Here is an 11,725-nt window from a genome sequence, read left to right as displayed (position 1 = left end):
GCTTTCTCACTTTCCTTATCTCTTCCAATGCTTCCCTTCTTCTCTTTTCACTCTTGCGAATCCGGGAATATCACAACCACAACTCATTCTTTTTCTCCGAAAAGTCAGCATTCTCTAGGCAGTTACAAGGGTCGTTCAATAAATCTTTAGAAAAAGGTATAAAAACAAATTATATTGCCTCATTTTTCATTATAGCCTTCTTAATTTCACCCACAAAAAGGTTTGTAAACATTTTTCCAGACATTTTAAGCCGTTCAAAAAGAATAATTTAGAGATCTCTTCAAAATAGTCATTGGTTTTTAGGGATGATCTCCTCTTTATACGCAAACTTTTGTCAGCAAAGTCATTTCTTCAAGTTGTAAAACTATTAATATCACCAGAGGTCAGATCTGGTGAATACGGTGAATTGTGTAATACTTGAAACTTAAATTCTCTAATTCTGGCTATTGACTCTGAACAGTTGTGCAACTCTGCGTTGAAGGAAGACATTTTTCTGCTTCAAATGAGGGCGGTGTTCTTGATTTATCCCACAAACTGTTCCAAAAACGATGCATAATACTTTCCTGTTAATGTTTTTCCCTCTTCCCATTCATCGATGAAGATAATTCAGCACAAATTCCAAAATATCGTCGCCATGAATTGACTTGCCCATTTCTGCATCGTCGCCTGCTTTGGAGCCCGTTCATCTTCAAAACTCAATTGTTTTACCTGTTATTTTGTCTTTGAAGTGTAGTGATAAATCCATATTTCATCAAAAGTTATGAATTGATGCGGAAAATCCACAGAATTGCGTCACAGGGACCTAGTTTCTATACGAGTGGATAGGAGTTTCACGTCGTCTGAGATTACCAATGCATGCATGAGGTACAGAGCTCAGGGAAACATGTCTTAATAATCACCAATTAAAACTGGCTAAGGTCGGAAAGTTTCCTTCGTTTGATAAGGTATTAATAATCTTATTTAAGCCAAGCGCTACCAGCTAGCACGGTACTCTGCTACCTACTAGCATCCTGGGTCGTGTCAGCGCTAAACCGTCGCCCCAAGGTCACCTCAATTACGCAAGCGGGAACCAGAACGACGTCACACGGAGTTTTGCCAGCATTCACACTTAGCCGTCGCGTTTTCGCGCGCTTGAAAATTTTCACTTTTCATTTAATCGCGAAAAATAGATGTCGTCATTTGAAAATCTAAAAGTGTGAAATGTGTACTCCAGGAGTAATAATCTTTCGATTTATGCAATAAAAAAATAATAGGAAACCACCCTATTGTTCAAGCAATCTGAGCCTAGCGCGCGGCCTCCGAGTCTCCAGCGGCTCCCAGCCTAGTTCGCTTAACAGCTGAGTAACGCTGTCTGTACGCCCGTAGCAATTTTTTTGACGAACCGCGCAGCCTTATAGTTTATGCAGTTCGCGGATTAAGTATATCTGCACAGGATAACATTTGATATCGCTGCATAGGTGTCTAGGTGTGGTCGGACGAGTGCGAAATAGCACCTTTCTTTTATTTTCTCATCCGAAAATCTCCGCACAATACGCTTGACGGATGCTAATTACTTCAGGGCTATGCCGCAAATATTCCTCCTATGTTTTCCCCACCAGAAGATCGAGATTATCTTAACTCCTACGTACTTACCTTCGACTGTTGCCCTTCTGTGCACAACATCCACCCCATAAACATGGTTAAAGTTGGACAAACTCGGCGATAAATGCATCGGCATGCATTTGCTCATATTAAGTTCGAGACCCCACTCTGGGCTCCACAAATGATAAATTTCTCCGGAAACATCTTCTGCAACAAACCTTATAGAATTTGATGAAATAATTACAGTAATTTTATGGTTTTATAGACCATAGAAATAGCCTTAATTTTACCTGAGAAACCTTCTACAACCGCAGTGAAAAAAATTGTATTCATTGCTAGTACATAGCATACAAGAAAGTATGCTTTTTATTTTTCAATTATTACGTATCACCAACGCATTGAAAATGGAATGATGATTAGAATTAATAATTTTTTGCAATGGGAAGATGAATTACGATTCGACTATTATAATTTGCTTTCGTTAATTTCTTTATGAAAACTTTCTTAGCTCACGGTGATTAAAGAGAGACATACGGGTGTATTCTACGTGATGTAATGTAAATGGCCCAGAAGCACAGTGAGCTAGAATCGAAAAAAAGCTGGCCAAAACCTCAAAATCGATTTTTTTGAGCTACGAAGTAGAAACTTCGCATATCTATATATTCTCCAATATATTGTGCATAACCTTCAAGATTATTTCTTCCTTGTTCCTTCACTTTAACAATTTCATTGAGGCAAAAATTGAACAAATTTACCGAAAAACGACCACTCTCGATTTTTTTCTGAAAGAGCTTAATTTATTCTCATGCAGTGGTTTTTAATTAATATTATTATAGACAAAAATTTTATACCATCTTAATTTAAACTCCTTTATTTTCCGTTTGGAGGGTTTGCAAAGATTTTGTTTCATCAATATCCATGGATTTATAACAAAATGGTGGAGCATTTTTTCAGCCAATTTTTTACACAAACGTAGAGATAAAGTAGATACTTCCGCCGACTTCCGCCAAGTTACTTATACCACGTCGATATATGAAGCTTCTACATTGTGAATCTAAAGTAAAATCTTGCACCAACTCGCAAACCCGAATTTTAAACCCTCTTTAAATACTTACGGTAATATTATTTTTTACAAATCATAGTATTAACCTCTATATTCCCTAAGAAACCTTACACAACAATTGTTAAAATTTGTGCAATTAATCTATTACTACCGCAATTCCTTACAAGTTTTGTTAAAAATTGAATGGTAACCAGCCAACAGATGAAATATTTATCCAAGGGAACGCGTGGTGCTGACTTTTTCCATCGTTTGATGGATTACAGCAATCTGTTTTGTTACCTAATTAAAATTACGAGAACACATATCAAATATTGAAAACAAATTGATATGTAACTAACTAGCATGAAATGGCAATAAACATTTGGCATATAACTTAAATGTGTTGATTAATATTGATATTTACGGATAGTTTACAAATAAACTTCAAAATTACAATATCATTTTTATTTATTTCAGGGTGGACAAAGACCGCCGTTTACCAGGAGTAAAGATTTCGTGTGGTTATCTTAAGTATTAAGGAAACTGACACAAGGAATAAGATACAAGGTGTTTCTATGACAACGGAAGGCGTGTTTGCGGCTGATGGATCTCCTATCAAGTGGATGGTTTTCAGTGATGAGCAGAAGGCCTTTTATAGCTGAGGTTTTTATTACAATTCAGTGATTTCTGTTTCATGCTGTTAATATACTGTGTCTTTCCCAACAGAGTTCATCGGAAGAAAAGCTAATTAGCACTGTTATATGTACCGCGGTATGATGGTAAAATGAAGTCTCTCTCTTTGATGAGTGTAATTCAAGAGGGACGACTTGGTATTATGAGGTATGAGTTGAATTCAGCTCTTGGTAAAAAATCGGATCCGATGAGGTTATTATATGGTTATAGACCCATATAGTGAATGGGTCTTATTATGAGAATTCTCGTGGACGGAAAGTTCACACATGGTGAAAAGAGTGAAATATTAAAAAGGCGTCATAAATACAAAAGGTATCAAAATTGGCAAAAAATAGGCCTAAAATACAAAACCTAAGTAGGCAGGCATAAAGGTACATAAAGGTTAAGCATGTTTTTGCGTGTGATTATGGTTTCTTTGTTTTGTAATGTATTTTTTGGGTGACATCGAATGTGTATTTTATATAAATGTGCACTAACCAGCTCCATTACAGGATGAGGTACATATCAAAGTATGAAGGTTTCAATATGGCCTCTCTTTGATATTTGTAATAAGAGGGACGAACTGGTGTGATAGGGTATGAGTTGCATTAATCTATTGGTAAAATCGGATCCGATGACGTTATTATATGGTTATGGACTCATAAAATAAATGAGTCTTTAGGATGAGAATTCTCGCGAACAGAAAATTCGCACAAGACCATGGTGAAAAAATTCACATTTACAAAAGGCGCCAAAAATACCAAAAGGTAGAGAAGTGTAGACGGAAAAAGCCAAAAATACAAAATTTAAGTTGGCATGCAAAAAAGTACCGTGTTTATTAATTTTTAGTGGGTTATTATGATTTTTTTGTTTTTTGATGCATTTTTTGGGTGACTTGCATACTTGTACTTCATGTTCATGTGCACTAACCAGCTCTGTTACAGGAAGATGTTGTAGAGAAAAGACAGCAATGAGACCTCGAAGAAAACTAGCGACCCGATATGCGTGTGAACGTTGCGTTTTATACGATGCGTTGCGCGCTTGAGCGAAAATTGCGTTTTGATCGAATGAACGGCGAAAAGATACGAGTGCGATTCGTGTGTCCTCCAAATTTGGGAGGAGAAGAAAGAAGACAACAAGAGAAGAGGACCACATTAAGAAGAAAGCATGTGAATTAGATTAGCTTTTGGGCCTTTAGGGCCGTAATCTTTGCGTCGAATAAGGCTAGGATTTTTAGCTTGCGTTAATTTTAGTTTTTTTTTTTGTGTCGAACCGAGGTATTGCATGCGCTGTGAACCATTGCATTACACGGGGATGAAACCGTGTCACTTGTATGGAAAAGTGGTAATTTCCTCCTTGTGTCACGGTGACTTCCCGTGCATTGCATTGGGGCGTATGCGATTCCTCGGGGGAAGGGTCATTTATTTTCCTTGTATGTATTCTCTCCCTCTCTCCCCAGGGTCTAGGTCATCAGAACTTCACGTGAAGAGGACCCCAGCTTCAAAACTAGGTTAGCTTTTGGGCCATTATGGCTATGAATCATTGCTTCGAGTAAGGCTAGGAGTTTTAGCTTGCGTTATTTTAGTTTTTTTTGTGTCGAACCAAGGTTTGGCATGCGCTGTAAACCATTTCAGTGTACGGGGATGGAACTGTGTCGCTTGGATGGAAAAGTGGTAATTTCCTCCTTGTGTCACGGTGACTTCCCGTGCATTGCATTGGGGCGTATGCGATTCCTCGGGGGAAGGGTCATTTATTTTCCTTGTATGTATTCTCTCCCTCTCTCCCCAGGGTCTAGGTCATCAGAACTTCACGTGAAGAGGACCCCAGCTTCAAAACTAGGTTAGCTTTTGGGCCATTATGGCTATGAATCATTGCGTCGAGTAAGGCTAGGATTTTTAGCTTGCGTTAATTTTAGTTTTTTTGTGTCGAACCGAGGGTTCGCATGCGCTGTAAACCATTGCAGTGTACGGGGATGAAACTGTGTCACTTGGATGGAAAAGTGGTAATTTCCTCCTTGTGTCACGATGACTTCCCGTGCATTGCATTGGGGCGTATGCGATTCCTCGGGGGAAGGGTCATTTATTTTCCTTGTATGTATTCTCTCCCTCTCTCCCCAGGGTCTAGGTCATCAGAACTTCACGTGAAGAGGACCCCAGCTTCAAAACTAGGTTAGCTTTTGGGCCATTATGGCTATGAATCATTGCGTCGAGTAAGGCTAGGATTTTTAGCTTGCGTTAATTTTAGTTTTTTTGTGTCGAACCGAGGGTTCGCATGCGCTGTAAACCATTGCAGTGTACGGGGATGAAACTGTGTCACTTGGATGGAAAAGTGGTAATTTCCTCCTTGTGTCACGATGACTTCCCGTGCATTGCATTGGGGTGTATGCGATTCCTCGGGGGAAGGGTGATTTATTTTCCTTGTATGCACTAACCCGCTTTCTCCTTAGGCTGAAGATATTCCAGTGGCCGAAGATATGAAGACATCTGAAGAATGAGATAATCAGTTTACTGAAGCAGGAACTGAAGAAAAATCAGCCAGGATATTCCTTACATGGAAATCGGTAAGAATAAATTTTTAAATATATTTCGCCATTGATGTCTTGGATGCTGTTTTGGTTTTTATATTTCATCGCATCGTTAGGTTTATGTAATTATGTTTTGTGGACGAGTAGATGTTACAATGTCTCCTATGAACATAATAAGTTTAGAACCTCAGTTTGATAATGGATTTAAAATGGAATGGATTGTTCAGTACGTTTTGTTAAGCTTTTATTATTAAATTTACTGCATCCGATTGAGTTTATATTTTTCAAATTATTGATGCACATTATATTATTTAGAATAGCTACTTCATTTTTTGTCTTTTCTGTGTCTGTTAAATACATCTTATATTCTCTGAGCTTAATAATACATATAAGTGCATTCCTTTTGTTTAAAGATCTTTTTGCCTCGTAGCACGCGGAAACGTTATGATCACTGCGTCTAATCAGTTTTATTTTTTATTATTTTGAAGCCTTTTTTAATAGGCAATCGCTGCATTTATCTGTCCGATGATTGATTCATATTAGTGATTTATTTCAATTCCTTATGATTGAGTTCGAATCTTTCCGAAAACATTTCCAAAAGTTTTTTTTTTCGGAATATACCTTTTTTGTGAATACGTTTGAATACCTCTCTATGCGTATATAACACTTATTCTGTTGCTGAATTATAGATTCAATGGAAATAATTCAAAATTAATTTTGCACAGACTTTACTTTAAAGCATTGAAACATGAATGTAAGTTATCTTCAGGTTAGAAATCACCATACATTCTAAAATTTGGTTAACCACTCTGAACAAATCCCTCAATATTCTTTTAAAAATTAGATTTTTCTTCTCGTTCCTCTCTGTCGAAAGGAATCGCCTTTTAAAATTTTCGTGAAGAGGTAATATATGCACTTTATAGGCAATTACAATTAGCGCATGGCTGAAGAGAAAGTCAATTCTCGCGTCCCATTCATTATAATTACATTTATATGGAGTTAATGTGAGTCCACGGAAGTAAATTCAATTCCCGTTTCTCTCTCATCAGCTACAAGTCATCGCAGAGGATTATGGCAGTGCGCTGTCGGAAAAAATGGCGCTAATCCGGAATGTGATAATGCAGTGACATCACGCCAAAAGGTAAGAAAATCATTCAATTACATTTTTTCTGTGTCCGTTGATTATTTTAAAAGTGTGCGATGTGAATAACTCTAAAAAAAAGAGAGAGGATAATTTTATTATCGTTAAATTCAGTAATATTATTTTTCTTTGACTTGTTCGTTGTGGTACATCGCAATTGATCTGCTTTGATTGGGCCTTGGTAGCGACACGTAAATAGCTTCAGGCAATGGTGTGTTTTTTATTCGGAGACCTAATAACTTCCTCATTTTTTGCCGTTTTTATAGAGTGCATTGAAAGGAGTATTAGAATGAAATTACAATAATAGTAAAAGAATTTGAATCATTCTTCCGATTTCTTCAACTCTTCTGTAGTATCCCTTACGCTTACCGTTAACACCAGTATTTTTCATTCACCTAGGGCGGATATCCGAAATTCAGCCCAACATAAGTTTGGTATTAACTCTGTCAGCTGAGTCAATTACTGCTGAAAATGAGCATTGAACGATGAGTAGTACGAATTTTCATTAAACGGCTCAATTTTTCTCAATTCTCGTTCAGTCATGAGAGTATTATTTCCAACTTTGCGAAAGTAAAATGACGAAAAATGTATACGTGATTGTAATTTGATCTGGAGAATCGATTTCCACGGAGAGCTGAGCCGAAAAGTCTATTTTTTTCGGAATCGATATTTTAAGGTGCCCATTAATAGATTTTTTGTTGTGGTTGAAAAGAAATTTCATTCTGGCTTCATTTGGCGTCAAATTCTTTAATGGTGCACTTAATGGACATAATTTGATGCATTAACAATTAGTATGACTATGTAAATTTTTTTTAAATCACATGAAGGGTACATAACTATGTACCATGAAACTCTAAATGACGTATAAAAATTAATATTATTTCATAAAATATTGGGGAGGAAAATATTTTATAATACCTATCTCACCATGCAATTTTTGACAAAATCTAAATGAATATGCATTACATTGATAACGGATTTCCAGAGATTTTTAACGAATAATATTAATAATTGCACTGTGGCTGGACAGTGAAATTAATATTCATTTTCAAGAAAGCCATATTTTTCATATCAGTTTGAACCAAAAATGATGATTTACGCCATGTGTCATAAGGAAGAAACGATTTTTCGTGCACAAAATCCGATTTGATTAAATTGACCCTTACGCCATTCACGAGAATACAGGTAAAATTTGAAAGTAACAGTATACTCACATTCCTTTTATTTATACGTCTTTTTTCATTTAATTTGAATTTTCTGTACTTTCATCGTCAGAATGTATTGATTTCTATACATTTTCCGATGTGTAACGGTGAATATTAATTTTTCAAATAGGTACGCTCCAATTTTTGTGGTTAAGTACTTAGACAAGTGCAAATTATTTATTTTTTCAAGCTTTAAAAATGTCAGTTAATCCTTGCATACGTCAATATCATTTGCTAATTCACCACATGGACCCTAAAGGCTTGGCGAATCTAATATCATCGCTGAATTTCCCCGTCCAATGGTACCATGCATTTTCATTTATTCCTGGAGATATTTATTTTTTACGTTTCTTAACAGATATCCTGTAAGCCCCATTACATAAAAACTATAGTTTATTTTCAATTAAATTTCGTTATCCTTTTTTAAGCTTGTCTTCGTTTAAATTGTGTTTTCAAAGATGATAAATTAATATTTTTAGATAATATAAGCTTTTGGCTGGGATCTAATATTCAGCAACGACACTGAATATTATTTTTCTAATTTTTAATATACTATTTCACTATTTATAAAACTTAATCTAGGAAGTCGAATCCTTTTTTATTTTCAATCGTATCCTTTCTTATTTTTTTCTACTTGGTCATATCAAGAATAATAACCTTTGTGCCGTACAAGGGGACCTTTCTATCTCATGGATGAGTATATTGGATAATTTGTTTTATCAACAGGGACAGAGAGAGGCAGCTTGCAATGATGGACTTTGAAGAAGGAGATTTAGGGATTAAATAAATGTGGAATGCCTCTACATTGACCAATGGAATTGACTCAGGAACTCAGCAATTATGAAGAAGGAAACAAATTGTGTAGATTGAGAATTAAAGAACTGAAGAGTGTAGAATTTAAGACAGGATAGGAACATATGACCCATTTGAAGACTCAAGAGATGAAGAATGGCGGCGATCCGAAGTCTGAAGATTTAGATTATATTTTTTTTCGTATTTTTTGCATATTTCGATTGTATGTGCCTCTTGTATTTTTTGAATAATTTGATTTAATTTGTGTTTTAATGAGTGAATGGGATTTAGTTTGTGTGTGAGAATGGTATTTAGTATATATGTCTGTATATGAGAGTAATTGAGTCAGTGTGCGATAGAGAACGTGCTTAATGGTGAATGAATGTGTGCTATTAATTGTGAATGGCGTTGTTACTTTGTGTGAAGCGTATTATTTCGTGTGAATGAGGTATGTTTTGTTTCGTATGAATGAGGTATGCTATTTGTAGTGAATAAGGCTTGTTAATTAGTGTGAATGATGAATATTATATGATGTGTATTAGGTATGCTATTTCGTGTGAATGACGTATGCTATTTCGTGTAAATGAGCTATGTTTTCTTGTGTGAATGAAGTATGTCTTTCGCGTGAATGAAGTATGTTATATGATGTGAATGGTGTATGCTATATCGTGTGAATGAGGTATGTTATATGATGTGAATGGTGTATGCTATATCGTGTGAATGAGGGTATATTATTTCGTGTGAATGAAGTATGTTATTTTGTGTGAATGTGGATTATTATATTATGCGTATTAGGAATGATTTTTCGTGTGAATGATGTATGTTAATTTGTGTGAATGTGGAATGTTATATGATGTGTGTTAAGTATACTATTTCGTGTGAATGACGGATCTTATTATGTGTGAATGAGGTGCGTTTTTTCGAGAGTATAAGGGTATATATATTATGTAGTCTGAATGAGGTATTTTATTCGTGTGAATGATGGTATGATGTTAAGTGTGAAAGAGTGCGATTATTAGTACGTAATTTTAGTTTGAGCGAGAGTGCGTTATTGAGTGTGAATGAGAAGTAATTGTTTATTATAATTAAGCGTTTATTATCGATGTATGTGTGAATGATGGTATGTTGTTTATATTGCGAATGACCTTGTGTTACGTTATGTGTGAATGAAGGTTTAATATATTTGGAGTGAATGTATGTTATTTGGTGTGAATGAAAAAGCAATCTAGTTTTCATTGGAGGAAGTCATTTTGTGAGATGGCTGAAGTATTGCTTGTTTTTTTTATCGTAGAACTTGGGTAGCGTAGATAGTAGATGGTAGAGTAGTGCATGTCCCCCTCAAATCCAACTGCGTCCTCAACGTGGAGAGGGGGTGTAACAGCGGACAGCCATGATTCAACGAGGTTTCCATGGTGATTTCAAACAAACTTTCGAAATTTTTCTCGGCAGTTTTTCCTGCTAATTTTTCATTCACAGAACTTGCCGACTTCTTTGATTTCTTGCAAGCTACATTGATGGTTTCAAAATGTAAAACCGGTGAACTAGATGCTTCCTACATGGCTTTCCGCTGGCTAATGCAGTTGGTGACTTATGTATCGGAATATGTACGAATTCATTTATATTGTTCACAGTTGTAAGTGTTTCAGTTTTTTAAACTATCCATTATATTCCATTTCATTAATATTTTTTAATTCATATTGTAAAATTAGAATGTAATTTAATGTATATCAATTCAATGTGCAATCCATTTTTTTGAAAGTGTAAACTTTTTTATTTTCAATAAAATTTCATGATTTATAAAAATTTCACTTTAAATGTATCTTAACTTCATTCGCTCTGCGGAAAAAATTGAAACTACCTATGTAAGCCTTACTATTATGTAAGCCTTACAGTCTAAACAATGCGTACATGTATTTTATGTTTTTATTTGCATCATATTGTATTCGAGAAAAAGTAATCAAACAGCCATATTTCACTTCGGTAATTATCTATTTAATCTAAGTGTTTATTTCAGTAATAAATAATTTTAAATTGCCTAATTTAACTACTTATGTTCGTCGACAAAAACCATTGTACTTGGTATTATTCAGTGTCTCTGCCTCCTTTGTTTTTATCAATATAATTTAATGTTGCGCCAAAATATAATTTCAAAATTTGTTTTACTGCATGTCTGACTAGGGAGATAACACTTTTAAATTACCTATTTTTTATATCTGCTCTGCGGAAAATATCGTATTTTTTTCTGTCCGTGTTTGGGTGCTTATATATTCAATAAAATGTTAACATTCGTGCATGAGATTAAAAACCTGCCTGTTTCATTTGCTAGAGTGAGAAATAATAGTTGTGAATTATAGTATATTATATTTTCTAATTATACACGGAAAATTTTATTCATTGTTTAATTTTTAGACCTTGTATATGTCACTATATTTCTTTTAATGTTAACAAGGTTTATATGCGTTTCTGTGAGAAATAAAATCTCAATTTTTTTATTTTTTCCGTTAACCTAAATTAATGTAAGGTTTTTCTTAAGCGTGTGGAATGAATATTAATGATGTAGTGAGAATATGGATGCATGAAAATTAGGAAGATGACATTGTATTTGTTAGTACTGATTGGAGCACTTAATTTATGTTGAGTGTTGCTATGTATAAATTAGAATCCTGTGATTAATTATTAACCACTGAATGTAAGTATAATTGAGATGGTATTATATACTTTTAGTGTGTGTAATTCAGTGCGATGAAGTGTTATTAATTAGTGTGAAT

At 35.0% G+C, this 11,725-nt stretch overlaps 1 long non-coding RNA gene across 1 annotated transcript; it reads left to right on the top strand.

The window, feature by feature from the left end:
* Positions 1 to 5,663: 5,663 nt before the first annotated feature.
* LOC124173864 lies at positions 5,664 to 8,932 on the top strand. Its single transcript, XR_006868804.1, has 3 exons — positions 5,664 to 5,855; positions 6,869 to 6,960; positions 8,892 to 8,932. It is a non-coding gene; the product is annotated as an uncharacterized LOC124173864 (long non-coding RNA).
* Positions 8,933 to 11,725: the final 2,793 nt, after the last annotated feature.

Source organism: Ischnura elegans, chromosome 1 (genome assembly GCF_921293095.1).
Source record: "Ischnura elegans chromosome 1, ioIscEleg1.1, whole genome shotgun sequence".
NCBI lineage: Eukaryota > Metazoa > Arthropoda > Insecta > Odonata > Coenagrionidae > Ischnura > Ischnura elegans.
The sequence above is the reverse complement of the archived record's forward strand: the minus strand, read 5'-3'. Positions and strand labels throughout refer to the sequence as shown.